Source organism: Dromaius novaehollandiae, chromosome 20 (genome assembly GCF_036370855.1).
Source record: "Dromaius novaehollandiae isolate bDroNov1 chromosome 20, bDroNov1.hap1, whole genome shotgun sequence".
Lineage (NCBI taxonomy): Eukaryota > Metazoa > Chordata > Aves > Casuariiformes > Dromaiidae > Dromaius > Dromaius novaehollandiae.
The window spans coordinates 10362311-10377208 of NC_088117.1; the positions used below are offsets into that span (position 1 = coordinate 10362311).

Here is a 14898-nt window from a genome sequence, read left to right on the forward strand (position 1 = left end):
GCCAAGGCGTTTCTCCCCCTTCCATCCCTCTTTCTCCTCCCCCCCTTCGCCGTCCGCGGATGCTTGGGGATGAATTAATCTCGACGTGTGGTTTTGAATGTTTTTGGCTCCCGGTTATCGAGCCGTTCAGCGGCCGCCGGCGCCTCCCCCGTCGGCTGTTATTGAAGCGGGCGGCGAGGGGCGGAGGAGATGGCAGCGGCCTGATTTGCTGGCTCGTTAGCCGGGCTCGTTAGCCGCTCCGCGGGCTCGCGCTTCTGCCGGACGGCGAGAGCCCACCTGAAGCGCCCGTTCGTACCCGTCAAGGCTTTCCCTGAGCGCGTCCCCGCTCCGCTTTCCTACCAGGCTGCGATCTAAGAAAACCACTCGCGCTGCGCTTGGCCGGCTGCCATCCCGGCCCCGCTGGCATTCCCGCGGCGGACGAAGCGCCCCGGGCCGTGCAGCCGGGACGGCGGTGCTCGCCGTGCTCCCCGCTCGGCGCCCAGGGCAAGTCCCGTTCGGGTTTAAGCCTCCACCGCGCACGGGCTGCAGCTCTGCATAGGACGGAGATTTTTTTCTTGGTCTTGCACTGAAATGCCCATGTTTTAAACAGAAAAGGGGCACGGTCCCAATCCATGCCCAGCACCGCGTCCGTGGGGTGGTAGCAGGAACTGATACAGGGTCCTCGGGTGCGGAAGTTCCTGTTTTTCATCTATTTCATCTGTCTTATTCATCAGGTACCAGACGGAAACATCGGAGGTGCAAGCTGAGGCATTTTGAGGGACTGCTGGGGGCTTTGGAGCCTCTGCTTTTGACCCAGCAGGATTCGGCAATTCAGGCTCAGATCCGGAAAGGTCTTGGAGTTTCCATCTCCCACGGACACACTTCCCGTCCCCCCACGGCTCACCTCCGGCCGGGGAGAGGGCTAGCGCTGAGGCCCCTCTGCCCCCTCGTAAGGGCTTGGAGAGCTCCTGCGGCCTCGCATCCCGGCCAGCTCCGCGCACGGCATTGCTCTGCTCTTGTTTTCGCCAAAATTGATGCTTTGGGCTCCTGCTACCTGGGCTGAGCAGCGAGGGCTGCGGCGGCCGTCGGAGAGGTTTCCAGCAGGGCCCCGGCCGTGACCCTGGCGGAAGGTAGAGCCGTCCGAGCAAGTTGACGCGAGGTAACGGAGGGTGCGAATTTACGGCACAGCAGCTGCTCCGTGGCCGTGGCCAAGGCGCACATTTGCCCTGCGGTGACCGCAGAGGGATCTGTGATCCCCGGCTCTGCATGGGGATACGGTGCTGCGGAGCGGCCCCCGTGCTGCAGACCCCCCCGGCAGGGCTCCCGCGGCCGCGCACGGGGACGGCTCGCACGGGGAGTTATGCCAACGCGTTTGCAGCAGATCGATGCTGCGCCAAGAGCTCTGCCGGCAAATTCCCCCTGCTCGAGAGGCCGCAGGGGCCAGGACTGGAGGACGTTTTAATGCACTCATCTCGCGCAGAGCTCTTAATGCTTCCCCTCCACGAGAGCGAGCGGGAGAGGGAGAAGAATAGAGGGAATGTGCGAGGGCAGCGGAGAGCGGTGCCGGCCCCTCGAGTGGCCGCGGCGGCAAGGCGCTCGGCGAGCAGCCTCCCTGCAGCTGGGTTCCTCTTTTGCAATTCCAGCGTCTTGTTTCTCAGTAATTTATATTGACAGAGTCTTTCAAAACACTTTAGGGTTGTTTACAACATTGAGCAAGAACATTTTGTCTCCTGTCCTCCGCGTTCTCCAGGAAGCTTCGCTCCTCTGCCCGTTCCCACCGCCCTCCCGGCGAGCCGCCCCCTCGCTCGACGCCCGGCCGCGCTGCCCGGGCGCGGGAGCAAGCGGCACGTCTGCGAGCCTGGCTGGCCGGGAAGGAACCGGCAGGTCTGCTTGCTGCAGCGCTCCTTCCCGTCTAATCTCTAATTAGTTTTTCCAATCAGGGGAAAAAAACGAGCCTTTTCAATGGAAGCGACTCCCCGTGCTGGCGGCGCTCGTTCGCGTGTGCGTGTCTTTGCATGCGGAGCGTGTTTGCGAAGTCCTGGGAGGCACCGCAACATAAAGAAACATAAACCCTAAGAGCACGGGGAAAAGTAATTCCCTTACGGAGAATGGGTCAAGTCCTGTCCCCTTCCCACCAGCCCTGACCGGCTTTAAGCCTTAAAAATATTCTTCGGGCTTGAAACAGGAGCCTTTTAAGACCTTTTAACATGGGGAAACGAGGAAAAGGATGCAGATCCCCTGGTGAACAAATCCCCTGTGCAAGGTCAGCTATTCCTGGAGGCTTGCAAGGCACGGTGTGAGTTGAACTGGGCAGCCCTCCTCAGGCCAGCCTTAACGTGGCCAGCCTGGGCGAAGGAGCGCGGAGCAGCTCGGTTCTCTGCACCGGCTGGAGACCCGCGGCCTTTCTGCGTGGCTGCATTGCCGTGATCCCACTGCCTGCTTCCTATTCCGTTTAGATTAAAGCTTATATGCGTTTGACTACCCACGCCACAGTAATCCTCCTATTCGCACTCACCTAAGAAGGCTGGAGTGTCCAATTATTTTAGATTCTGCTCTTTTACACGCTTTTGCCTTTGATTTTAAGACTTTTCATCTTCAGGGCAGACATCAAAGCGAATGCATGCCAGCGCTGCATCGTGGGCTTGGGCTGTTCTTGCTGCGTCCCTGCAATCAGCAGACGAGCTGCCCGGCCGGCGCAGCGGCGGTGACCGAGCCCCGCGCCCCGGCAGCACCCATCTCAGGCAGGACTGCACGAACGAGGAGGGTTCACTGCAGACTTGGAGCTGAAGCTTTGGCTGGTATCTACCCTGCCCACGGGGCTAAATCAGAGACTGCCGGGATTACTGAGCTCATCCGCTGATCCCGTTATCGCTGAGCACCCTCTGAGGAGGGCACAGACCGAGCGGGCTCGGGAAGAAAGCTCTGGTCTGATAAACTCCGCTTTTATCTCACTCTGAACCGTGCTTTGGCTTTCGAAGCCCACGCTTTGGCACGGCTTTCAGCCAGTTGGTGCCATCTGTAGCATTACACCAAAATCAGTAAAGTGACGGCGGCATCGTCAAGCCAAAGGTCTGGCCCAGGAGGTTTCCCACCCGTGAAGGCAAGGTGGTCCAGTGCTGCCCCTTCCCTGCTCGTTAGGTTGTAACAGCAATTGCCCAGACGAATCCCCCTCCTACCCCCATACCTACTTCCTTGCAGAATATGTGCTCGTTTGGGGGGGCTGGATAAGGAGCATTTCCATGCCCATTTGTCCCTGTGTCCCATCATAAACTGCTCCGCAGGCCAAATCGGCAGTGACACTGCCGGGAAACTCGTTTAGATACAGCAATAGGGGAAAAAGAGGGTGTGCGTCTCGAGGAGGCTCCTCGACACACGGCATCTGGCTGATGAGAGAGGCTGTCAGGAGCAGCCCGCGCCGCGGATGCTCCCCGCGATGATAACTGCTCGGAGTGGATGAGCTCTCTGTCAACAACTTAATAACCCGCGTCTGCCGCGAGCCGGTGTCAGCCAACACTCCCGGGGACGAGCGGCTGATAAGGAGGAGGTTAGAGTGGGGAAAACGGGCTGTTTTGTCAGCGCAATGTTCTTGTCAACAAAAACGCTCTGCAAAAGCTCGCCGGCTCCTTCATTAGCTGGGGATGATTCACCGGCCTCGCAGGCCGCCGAGCCCCAAAGCCGCTCTCCCTCGGCCGCCAGCAACTGCGGAGGACGGAGCGCCTGAAAGCCCTGCAGTAAGCAGATGTGGTCGAGTCTTCGCCTAACCCCAGACAATTAGCCTGGTTTTAGTCCTGCAGCTTTTATATCTCTTCCCCACATCTTTATTTTTTAAGTGATTTGCTCTTGTACATGTGGAATTGCTTATTGACCCCGGTGATTTCAGTCCAGGCTCAAACTCGGCTGCTGCCTCAGCCTCAGCTTCGCCCTGCAGCGAGGAGTTCCCCAGCTGGGCTACCTTGGGGAGGAAAAATGATCCTTTTTACCACCAAAATCAGAGGGAAAACAGGAGCGAGGAGCCGGGATGCAATGCATCTCCTCCGGCTGGGCCCCGGCTCTGCATTCGGGGAGGACCTGGGCAGCGCGGCCTCCCCGGGTGAGGCTGCCGGGCCGCGGGCGGGAGCACGGCCTGTGCTGGTTGCACAAGAGGAGCCGTCTCGTGGGTCCTTCTGGGGAAGAGGAGGAATTAGTGCTTGGGGAGCAAATTCCTCCAGCTGCTCGAGGCTAGGGCTGAGCGCTCTGGAATGCCAGAAAGATAACGAGACGGTGGACACGAGGGCGGCCGCTTAAAGGGGCTGGGGATGCAAATAGAAACCCTGCGGCACGTGACCGGGGACGCGCCGGGCAGCTCTCGCCGGGGGGACGGTGGCAGGAGAGGAGCTGCCTGGCAGCCTGCGGGAAGGAGCCAGGGACAGGGCAGTGGCCAGGGAATTTCCTTGCACACAAATTCAGTGGCTGAAGCACAAAACTTAGAGCTTTAAGCTGCTTTCGCAACCCACTTATCCTGAGTGGCTTGGAGGGATGTGTCTAGACAGCCGGCAGCACGGCCGCATCCCTGTGCTGCTGGCAACGGCTCTTCCCTGCTCTTCCCTCTCCTCTCACGCGCTGATCTCCATCCTCTGTAGTCCCTAACCTAGAGCCCAGCCTTGGACCTGTTCTGCGCAGTGTCTTCTGGAGGTGAAAACTTCCCATAGAGACCAGGCGCTATCACTGTGCGCCCCAGCCTTGAAGCCAGGCTTGAGCCGAGACCGCAAAGCACAGAAACGTAGTGCCTGGAGCAGAAGCTGCTTATTTCTGAGGCCAGGGCTTTTTCCCTGGCTAGTTATCTGCTCAGCGCTTGCATCACGCACAGCAGGGCCCTTTGCTGGCGGGCCTGATGCCCGGCAGTCAGCTCCTCAGCTGGCACGAGCCAGCAGAACTGCTCCAGATCTCATGGTGCTTCCTCTGATTTACGTGAGCTGAGGATCTGGCCCGCTGTGGGCAAGATTAGCCACTCATCAGAGTCACCTGCAATTGCTCAATGCATGGGGTGAAATGAAAGCAGATGCCAAATTACCACCTGGAACAAATTTCTTACAATTGAATTACGATTGGCCTGAGACAGCAGGAGTAAGGAAGCTCTGGGAGGCTGCTGCAGCTCTGGCTTTTGTTCCTCTCTGCTCCCAGGTCCAGCTGAGCCCACATCCATCCCCACACCGTGTGCACGTGGCAACGTCTCCAGAATGTCTCCTTTACCGCATCCCATTGGCACCGTAAACCTCCGACGGCAGCTTGCGGTGTCGCAGGTCGCTTGGGGACCCTGTCTGCAGACCCTTGCCTTGTCGTCACCTTACGCACCGGTCCCTGGCAAGGAAGCTGGGGTCTCTCTTGCAGCCATCACCTCCTCGTGGCTCTTCTCTTGCGGATGCTGTGCACGTCTGGTTCTGACAGGTAATCAATGCCTCCAAAAAGTTGCATGCGAGAGCAGTCAGTGAGCAGCCCTGCTGTAGTCAGGCTGGACTTTGCTGATCAAGGGAGTTAGCTGGCATTTAAGCTTCAAGAGGGGGTGCCGTAGTGGGCAATGTTCTGGTGAGACCTTGGGATCTTCAGGGTTAAAAGCACAAAACTTCAGTTTCCAGCAAATGTCCCTGCAGCCCCTTTCTATATGGGGCTTATTCAGGTGCAGAGCTACCCCCGTGCAGCTGTGGGGCCGCTGGCTTCGGCTGGGCTGTCACAGCAGGGAGAGGGCATCCCTGCACGGTCAGGGAGAAAGGCCACGCGTTGGCACCTCTTTACGAGCGCGCTGGCGGTGTGAGTGATCGGGGAGCAGAGCAAGCTTTGGGATTGCTGCGCTGAAATTTCGTCTTCAGATATTTGCTGTCGCTGCATTTGCACGTATTTTGTCAAAAAGGCAAGCTGTTTGGTGGCAACACAGGCGAGAAGCACTTTGATCTAAAAAGTGAGGCGGAAAGCTTCAGCCAAGGCCAGGCAGCAGTGCTCTGAATATTAAACTTCCAACTAGTCTATCACAGAGCGGCATGTCACATTATATTATGACATGTGTGTAATAAATGACACAAACTATGTGTTACAATTTCTGACATGTCATAAAATAATGTTAAAAAACCCCTGTGACAGCCACTGGGATAAAGCAAATTTTAAACCTCCTTTTATTTAGGAAAATATTCCAGATTTAATTTTGCAATGAATTTTTTTGCTTTTGAAAAGCAACTTGGAATATTTTCCCAACTGACTTTCTCTGAGACAAAGATATTTTAGCATTTGGGGAATTGGTTGTTGGAAGAGTTTTCCCTGATGCACTTGGAGCAGCCAAGGTGGCATGAGCACAGCTGCCCGGCGGGCTGCAGCCCCCGTGGCGTGGACCCCCCCACCACGAAGCTACCCCAATATGTGCCCTGGGTCTCTGACAGCTCTGTTTAAGCAATGCTGCTACTGGTATCTGAGCTAGTTAGCTAAAAGCTAGCCCCAATATGTCTCCATATGATGCGTTTCTGACTGAAGGGAGATAGTGTCTTTTTGCTAGAAAGATTTGATGTGTTTAAGACAGAAAGCATTTGGGGCCAGATTTTGGAATGCAGGCAGCTAACGCCCACGAAAATCAATCTTTATCAGATTTGTTGCTTGTTGGAAACATATTGATGTTAAAATTTTTCATGTGTAAATTCTTGCTTTTACAAAGAACAGTCATGGGATATTCATTTAAATCAGGCATTAGGTATGCATATATATGTACTACTCTGTAGCTCCTAACTCATTAGGTAAATTCACCGTTAGCCATATCTTCTCATGCACTCAGTCAGAGAAGTCTGCTGGAAAAGCATGGAAAATCAAAGTCACTTTTGCCTGGCTCGGAAAGAAAAACCTTGCAAGCTGCCAACATCTGCTTTAATCTTGCTGCTTCTGGTAGTGCAGCGGCGAGTGGGGAAAAGGCAGAGAGAGGAAGGTTTCGTGATGTGGGAGCCATCATGCTGACGGACCCCAGGAAAAAATATCATCCTGCAAAGAAATCCAAGCTGAGCTCATCCTTGGTGTCGAGGTGAGATTGAGCCATCTTCCCAATGCAATCTCCACGGCAGAGCGTGGGCCGTACGGTCAAGCCATGGATCAGGCTGCTCCAGGCTGCCAGGCTGGAGGTAGGGTCAGGCAATCACGAGCAACGGCACTAGTACATTTTCAGCAGCTTTTGCCTCCTTCCTTAGGACAAGTAACGGATGAAAGATGGTAGTAATATGAACTGCATGGTCGCAATCACTTGATATCATCTGGCTTCACCCTCGGGCATATCCGAGCGCTGTGCCACAGCTGGGTTTCTCAGCATGGTGGTTTCTGCGCTGAGTCCATGCCCTCTTTTCTCCCCGTCTGTCCCCCAGCACGATGTCTTGCCTGGCTGCTTTCACGCTCAGAAGCAGCACCGCTCGTTTAAATACTGGCAGCTGGCAACATTTTCTCTTGGAGTCAAACAGCAGAGAGTTTGGTTTCCCAAGGCAGCCTGAGAAGGCCGGCTTTGCTGGGCCAAGCACAGAACTATTTCTGGCAGCGCATGCTCACTGCGAGAGTTCGGGGTTGATCTCACTCGTTTCCTCAGCGCTACAGAAACACAGAGGGATTTTCACTGGATTCTCCATAACCTCATTTTCAAGATGAGAATTGCTTAAACAGAGTAGAGCCAAAGTTCTCAAATGCTCTACTAACTCCCCGCCCGGGTCACGAGGGACTTCTGCTCTCACTGTGGCATCAGGACCCTTTCCACCGCTGTCAGGAAAGTGCCGCTGACACAAGCCTGCTGCCATCGCTGGGCACCCATCCTTATTTACATGGCTTCATCGTTTGTGCGGGCTCGGAGTCCTTCATTTCCTGCATGGCTCCCTTTGATGGAAAACATGACGCTTCGTAAAAGACGCTGGGCCAAGTTGGGTATTAAACGATTTAAGAGAGACTCGTTTAGCCAGGTGAAGCAATGTTATCTTCACATCCTGTTTTCAGAAAAGCTTTAAGGATTCAGGCAGGTACCCAAGTCCCCTTTCAGCAGGAGCTGAATGTTTAACTCGGACTCCTTCTAAAAGCCTGGTTTAACCCCACACTTAACTTCAGATGTGTCCTTTGGTCTCCTGGAAGCCAACAGGACTTATGTACATTGCTTAAAGTTTAACAGATGGTTACATGAGTGGCTGAACTAAAATCCGAATGTGCAGTTGCAGTTCTTGGGCCAAAAGTAGCTTTTAATAATATCTTCCTTTGCAACTCCACTTGTTAACTTGTAGAGCTCAAAGGACTTTGCAAAGACCTCAGCATCAACGCTGACTTCTCGGAAATGGCAAAGATCCGTGGCAGAGGGTCACCTGTAACGGTCCAGAAAGGTGGTGGAAAAAACCATCCTCGTGTTCCAGCCCAGCGCTCTGCCCTGTGGCAGTGCCACGTTGGTCCCTTCCAGAAGGACGTAGCTATCTGCGGGGGGACCGGCATCGCACCTGCGCTGTCTGACTAGGTCCCTCATCCAGGAAGCATCAGTCAAATGGCAGCTTCCACTCGGGCAGCCTTGGAGCTGTGGAGGGAAGGACCCAGGAAAAGGAGGTCTCTAAACCGAATGCGTGAGCATTTCGGGGTGTTTCTCCTGTACTGCGCTGAGTAGTGAAACAGGAGTCCTTCTGCCGATCTGGGAGGAAGGAGGAGGGCTGAGCCAGAAATATGTATTTAACCTGAGCTCAGCACAGCTCTTTCCTTTCGGACTTGCTTAAAAATAATATTATCCTCCCTTTTTATCCCTTTCTTTCTATTGGGAAAGCTGCCAGAGGAGAACTGAGCTGTTTCTGTCTGCATGGATCCAGCCCATTTCCAGATACGCCAGGCAGGGAGCAGGGAATAAGCCCAGTGCAGAAGTTATGCATTTCGCAACTAAATCCCAAGCCCACCTCCCAGCCCCAGCCCCAAGTTCACACTTTGCCTCTGGAAAGAGAGGGCCTCGCTCCAGCCTGGGGCCCCGATCCACCCCGCTATCCGGAGGGCCCTCTCCAGCTCCATTTGCAAGAGCAAGCTGAGCTCTGAAACGAAGTAAATCAGGAGAATGACTCCATTGAACTAGGACCAATAGAGCTCAGAGGTGAAGTTTAGAATAAAACCTTAGTTTGTTACGTTTTTTTTTCTCCTGAGAATGGAAGCAGCAAATGCAGAAGCTGTTTTACAGCCAATCAGTTACGGTTTCTCTGTATCTAAAGAAGTAAGCTTAACTCTTTCCTCATTTTGGCACCTTGCCTGTTTTGTAGGCAAATTTTACCTGCTCTGAGCAACGGGTACCCAGGAAGGCATGTTTCTTTTTCTTTATATATTAATTTGAAATCTGCCTCTTTAATACAAAACCTTCTTGCGGCTTGGAAGCGAAACAGAGCCATCGCTTCCCTGGTTTGCGCTGGCCTGGCCTCCGGTTTGCAGATGGGATTCGGCGATTGCTCTCTTGGCAGAAGTCATGCAAAAGCAGATTTTGCAGATTTCTGAGAGAAGCGAGTTATTGCCGTTGCTGGGGCGCTGCGTGTAGCCAAATCCCTCTAAGCCCCTCATGACCGGTGAGGGCTTCGCTGCACTTTGGGTTGTGGACCTGAACGTGGGAGTAAAAAAGCTGCAAAACCTCGTGGGGCCCCGGTGGGGAATGTGATGCCATGTTCACAGGTGTTGATCTAAGTGGCTGAACGAACAAAATTTGGGGACTGGTTAGTCAAAAGGGGCATTGAAAGAAGTAGGTGTGTTCTGGAAATAGCCCCCTTTGGATTTTCATCGGGAGCTGACACGCATCAGATCCTGTTCTTGCAACCTGGCACCGAACCCGGCTGAGCCTTGGACTTGGCTGCGCTTGCTCTCCCACCGCGTTACTCATGCGCGCAGGTGGACGCCGAAACCTCCCGCGCGACACGAGCTGTGGGCAGCGAGTCCGTGAAATGCCTCCAAACGGGCATCTGCTCAACAGTGTGCGTGACAAAATCTTGTGCCGATGCAAACTGGCCTGCAAGGACGCTTCGGGGCAGCAAGCTGCGAGGCAAGACGTGTGCGTGAGCGAAAACTGCCAAGCTGGCGTGACCGGTCTCGGTCTCTGCGTCCGTGCTGCTGTACTTGCAGGCGGAAGAACAAATGTCTGGAGCCCTTGAGGCTCACGGAGCCCATCGACAGCAGCAGGCAAGAGATATTTCTACATTAACAGGCTTTTGTTCTGATGCTCCCGCACGGCCTCCCCGTGGGAGCTGCGGTTGGGCGTCAGGGTTGTAAGCGTGCCGCGCGCTCGCCCTGGGCAGGGCTGTGAGACTTTCATCCAAGGATCTCCAAACGCGTCCTAGCAGCGTGCCAGATCGGATCATTTCCTCCAGGGTCCTGAGGCACGTAGTGCTCTTTTTAGTCTCTATTTTCTGGAGTCCTGATACTATGGACATTTCAATTATATTTAGTAAGAATAAAAAGCCCTTCCAGCGTCCCTGCTTGCTCCATCCCCTCTGACTCTCTCAATTCCAAGCCACGCACCCCTTTCACAGTGTATCCAGCCTCCGACTATTTTCTCCCTGTCCTGCACCACGTATTGCCCCCCGACCCGAAGGGCCTTGTTGCAGGGACCGGCTGCCGGCACCCCAGCTCTGCGAGGCGCCCGGGCGGCGCGGGAGGACGTCCCACGGTGGGAAGGGCAGCTCCCTGGCCATGGCCCTAGCCGAGAAGGAGGAGGTTTTCTTGGGGAGGTTTCTGGAGATGCTAACGGGCCTGAAACGCCATGTGCCTTGCGAAAATTCAACTTTCCTTTTGCTTCAGCCTTATCAAAACATCGTGTTTCGACACAGTGTGACAGCCCCAGACCATGGCAGTCAAATCAATATGCTTCCAGGCCGTCTGAAGGACTGTGATCTTTCCCAGCCCCAAATTAGGCAGAAGTTGGTCCTTTCCTGCAAAATGTTTCCATGTCGCACTGGGAAGAAAGCACTGGGAAGAAAGCAAAAGCAGGAAAGGTTCAGCACGGGCACTTCTGCAACGCTGGAGAAGTCACATCTGGCTGGTGGCTCTGTGAACGGGGACAGCAACATGTCCCAGCCTCCCCGGGTGACACACGGCCGCTTCAGCGCGGAGCCGGCCTGATACTCCTCCTCGGCTGTTCTGGTTGTGTGATAGAGGCAAGTCAAAAACACGTGCTGCCAGGGCGATACGGCAGATGTTGTGCTCCTGACAGATGATTGCATGCCTCAAGTGCTGCTGTAGCGCTGGGGGTTTGGAGGCTAAGTGACTGTAATCATCTGAGCAGACTACTAATCCTGCAGAAATGCACTGCCTACAGTGTCGCTTTCCTGCCTCATCAATGCAAAATTCAGTGGTGAAAATACAGGGCAGCTTTTCAGAGCTGCCCGTGCTCGAAAGCCCTGGCTGCGTGAGACGGTGCTCCCGGCCCGTCCGCCCTGCCTGCATCCGCCGGCGGCCCGCAGTGCTCCGCACCGCCTCGCCCTTTGCTCCCGGGCAGCTCAACGCCGGACTTTACCCCGAGCACGCTGCCGTCGCCGGGATGACGTAAACGTGGGCTTGTGCAAACAGCGGGAAGCTGGGACCTCGCCACGTGCCCCGCTCACCCGCCGCCTCCAACCTGCCGCACGCCGCGGACGGCGTCTTGCTGGCCTGGAAGGAGCGTGGGAAGACACCATCAGGCAGCGGCTAATAATTGGATTGTGGCTAATGCAGAACATCCCCTCGAATAGTTTCCTGATGCGGAGCTGCTCCTGGCAGGGTTCAGAGGGAGAGAAAGCTCCAGGGCTGGCGGCGAGTCGGGAGCTTGTTTGAAAGGGCGCTGTCGAGTCCTTCTGGTCCAAAATTGAAGGTAGCTTTCGTGCTGTCAGTCCTTGGGGGGAAAATCCCCCATATTATAATCCAGCATGGAGCTGGGACTGGGGCTGGAGCAAACTAACTTTTTCAGTCTTGAAGGGTTTAAACAGAAAGAAGATGATGTGGGTCCCACAAATAGACAGTGCACATGTGCTGCCATAGCGCAGGGAGCATGTGTCTCTGATTTACACGCAATCTGGGAAGTGCCACATCCGCCTTATGGTTGGAAGGTTTCAGCTCTCAAAAGCCTGAATTTAACCCCTGCCCTCTCTTCCCTCCTGCCTCTTCCAAGGGGCCCCGGCGCCGCTGCCGCCCGTCTCCGTGCGAGCCCGCGGGAGCTGCTGGCTCCGGGGGAAGCGCGCGGAGGCTGACGGCGCGGAGGGGCTCCTGCTCCGCGCAGGCAGATGTCGCGACATGGCCTAGCCCGAGCATGTCGTGGCAAAGAGTCACGAGAGAGGCAACCGCAGCAGCAAGGCAGGACTTCCAAAGCCGCCCTTGCTCTGCTCGGCGCTCCCAGGCCAGCCGAATTCTTCAGGAACGCGCTTGCAAAGCGGGAGATGTTGCGGTTTGATGGATAAACCAGCAGAGCAGTGATGTGTAGGTGTGATTAAGGAGCCATTTCTTTTTCTTTCAGCGCGGAGTACAGCACACGTTACCCCCGGAGAGCGGAGCGTTGAAGGATGTGGCACAGGAGGGTGAAATACAGGCGGACGTTTCTAGTGATTGTTCAGCGCTTTTCCTCTGTGCGCTTCTAGAGCGGACCGCAGCCCGAGAAAGGATGTCAAGACAGGAAGGATATCGAGTTGGCTTCGGTTCTGTGATACAAATAGCTTAAATGACCTTTCTCTAGCAAAACACCAACTATCACTGCATGGATTTATTCTAAAGGGTTGTCAGCTGCGGAAGAGTGCAGCCATCTCGCAAATAGGAAATTCAAAGACAGATAGATGAACAGATAGGTAGATAGACGGATGCGTGTGCGGTAGGTAGAGAAACAGAGACGGACAGACAAATGCAGCCTTCGCACAACCTTATTTTAAGGTCCCTGGTTTGTAATCCTGTGGGTTCTGATGCCTCTGGAAGGGGACTTCATGTATCTTCCCACCGCTCCTGAGTGTGGCAGTATTTGCACAGTGTTAATCTCTCAGGCCTGATCCTGTACTCCTTCCCCTCAAACATGGTTCCCATCCAGATGGGGAAACTGAGGCACAGAGCAGCAAAGTAGCTTTCTGAGGGCCACAGAAGATGCGAGAAGCAATGCAAGGAATGGCAGACCCAAGGATGGAGCCCCAATCCTCCATCCCCTCTTCTAACCGTTGCCCCTCGCCGGGGTGCCCAGGATGTGATCCCTCTCTCACTTCTAAGAAGATGTTGCCTCCTTTAAAGGGCAGCGAATACCCACCTACAGCATTTTGTATGCGTGCATGAGTCATGCAGGAAGAGCCGATAGGCGCGAGGTGGGAGCTGGGCACTTTCCAGGAAAAGCTGGGCTGAAACCGCAGAAGCCGTTTCCTCCCAGACGAGAGCCATCCTACCCCACCAGCAACCGCTGCTTTGCGTGTGCCGATCCCTCCGGAGGCTGAGATTTGCTTCCATGCCTCTGCACCCCAGAGCTGCCCCACATCCACCCCCGGACTGCTCCCAACCGCGGGGCCTGGCATTAGGAAGACCATGAAGGCCTGGGACCATCGCTGCTTCATTGCTCTTTCTGCTTCTACTACGTCTCTTGTGGCTGCTTCTGAGCACGCTGCTCAGGGGCTCATAGCTGAAAGAGGTAAAGATCGGTGGGTACTTGTCTTTCCCGTGGGACATAACATGTGGCCTATGAAAGCCTTGATTTTTTCCCACCTTCCTAACACTTTGCACCAGCAGCAGTTACACCAGGGATGTAATTCCATCTTCACCTGTCCAAACCTGGGCCTCCGCAGCTCCGCTGGAGAAACTACCCCGTCACCTCGTTAGCAGTAACAGGCTCGGAGGCCGTCAGTCTCTGCACAGCCGCCCTAAGCTGTTCTGCCAGGTTTAACTCAAAGCAGGCTGCCATGCCCTGAGCAAAATCCCTCCTGCACCGCGGGAGGGACCGGGGTTCGCACAGCGTGGAGCAGCCCAGCTGCTGCTCTCCTGCCTGTTGCCGTGTGGCTGCGGCTATAGAGGTGCAAACGCTGACTTGGGTGGTTCACCCAATTCCTCGTATCCAGGAGAGGTGAAAGGAAGGAAATCAGGGAGCTGCAGAGCGGTTGAGGTTGGAAGAGACCTATGGAGACCAGCTAGACCAACAAGCACCCCAGCTCCTGGGACACGGTTACGTTGCAGTTCTTTCCCTAGGTGGGACCATACCTACGGGCTCAACCAGACAGCAATAGAAATCAGCCCAAGAAATAACTATGTTAATCTAAGCTTGGCTACTGATAGGTAGCAAAGATTGTCTGAAATGTTCTGAAAATGTCAAAACCCCAGGAATGTTTCTTCGCTGCGTCTCCTCAGCCCAGCCCTGCTTTCGCTGTGAGATCATCCTCGCTCACAGGCCCACAAACACCAATCATGTGCGCTCTATAAACATCTAATGGAAGAGACACTTTTAATGTAATTATAATTTAAGCATAAAATATGTCACTTCTGTAGGATTTTGTTGTCTGGTGCGTAATTACTTTATGGCCCTATAAAAATATATTACATTATGATGCCTTGCTGTGCTCTGCTCAGATAATTTATTGCACAGTAATAGTGTGGAACAATATTCAAGATCATTGTATCCAGTCTAGCATACAAATAAAAATTGTGGAAAATAATGATCTTGGTTAAATGCTCCTTTAATTATTTTGCAGTCTTGGCTAGGTTTTTTACCCCCACTTTCATCTCCCACACCTCCACCAGATTCGAAGTATTTGCAGGGAGACTTTTTAAAGCTCAAAGAAAATACAGCTGACTATGCACAGATTTTTTTATATGCTGCCATTTCCAAACAATTGGAGAGAGAAAGAGTTTTTGCTTTAGGCTGACAGGAACTGAAACTTTTCCAAAATTTCTTCCCAAGCAGTATGTTGGGAGAGCAGAGCCCGGGGAGCAGAGGCATCTGTTCGGCGTCTCCGCGGG

General features: G+C 54.4%; 1 long non-coding RNA gene across 1 annotated transcript; it reads left to right on the forward strand.

Annotated features, from left to right (window-relative positions):
* Positions 1–222: 222 nt before the first annotated feature.
* LOC135330387 (uncharacterized) lies at positions 223–14586 on the forward strand. The gene is made up of 3 exons (XR_010392397.1): positions 223–1138; positions 5140–5403; positions 12440–14586. It is a non-coding gene; the product is annotated as an uncharacterized LOC135330387 (long non-coding RNA).
* The last annotated feature ends 312 nt before the right edge of the window (positions 14587–14898 follow it).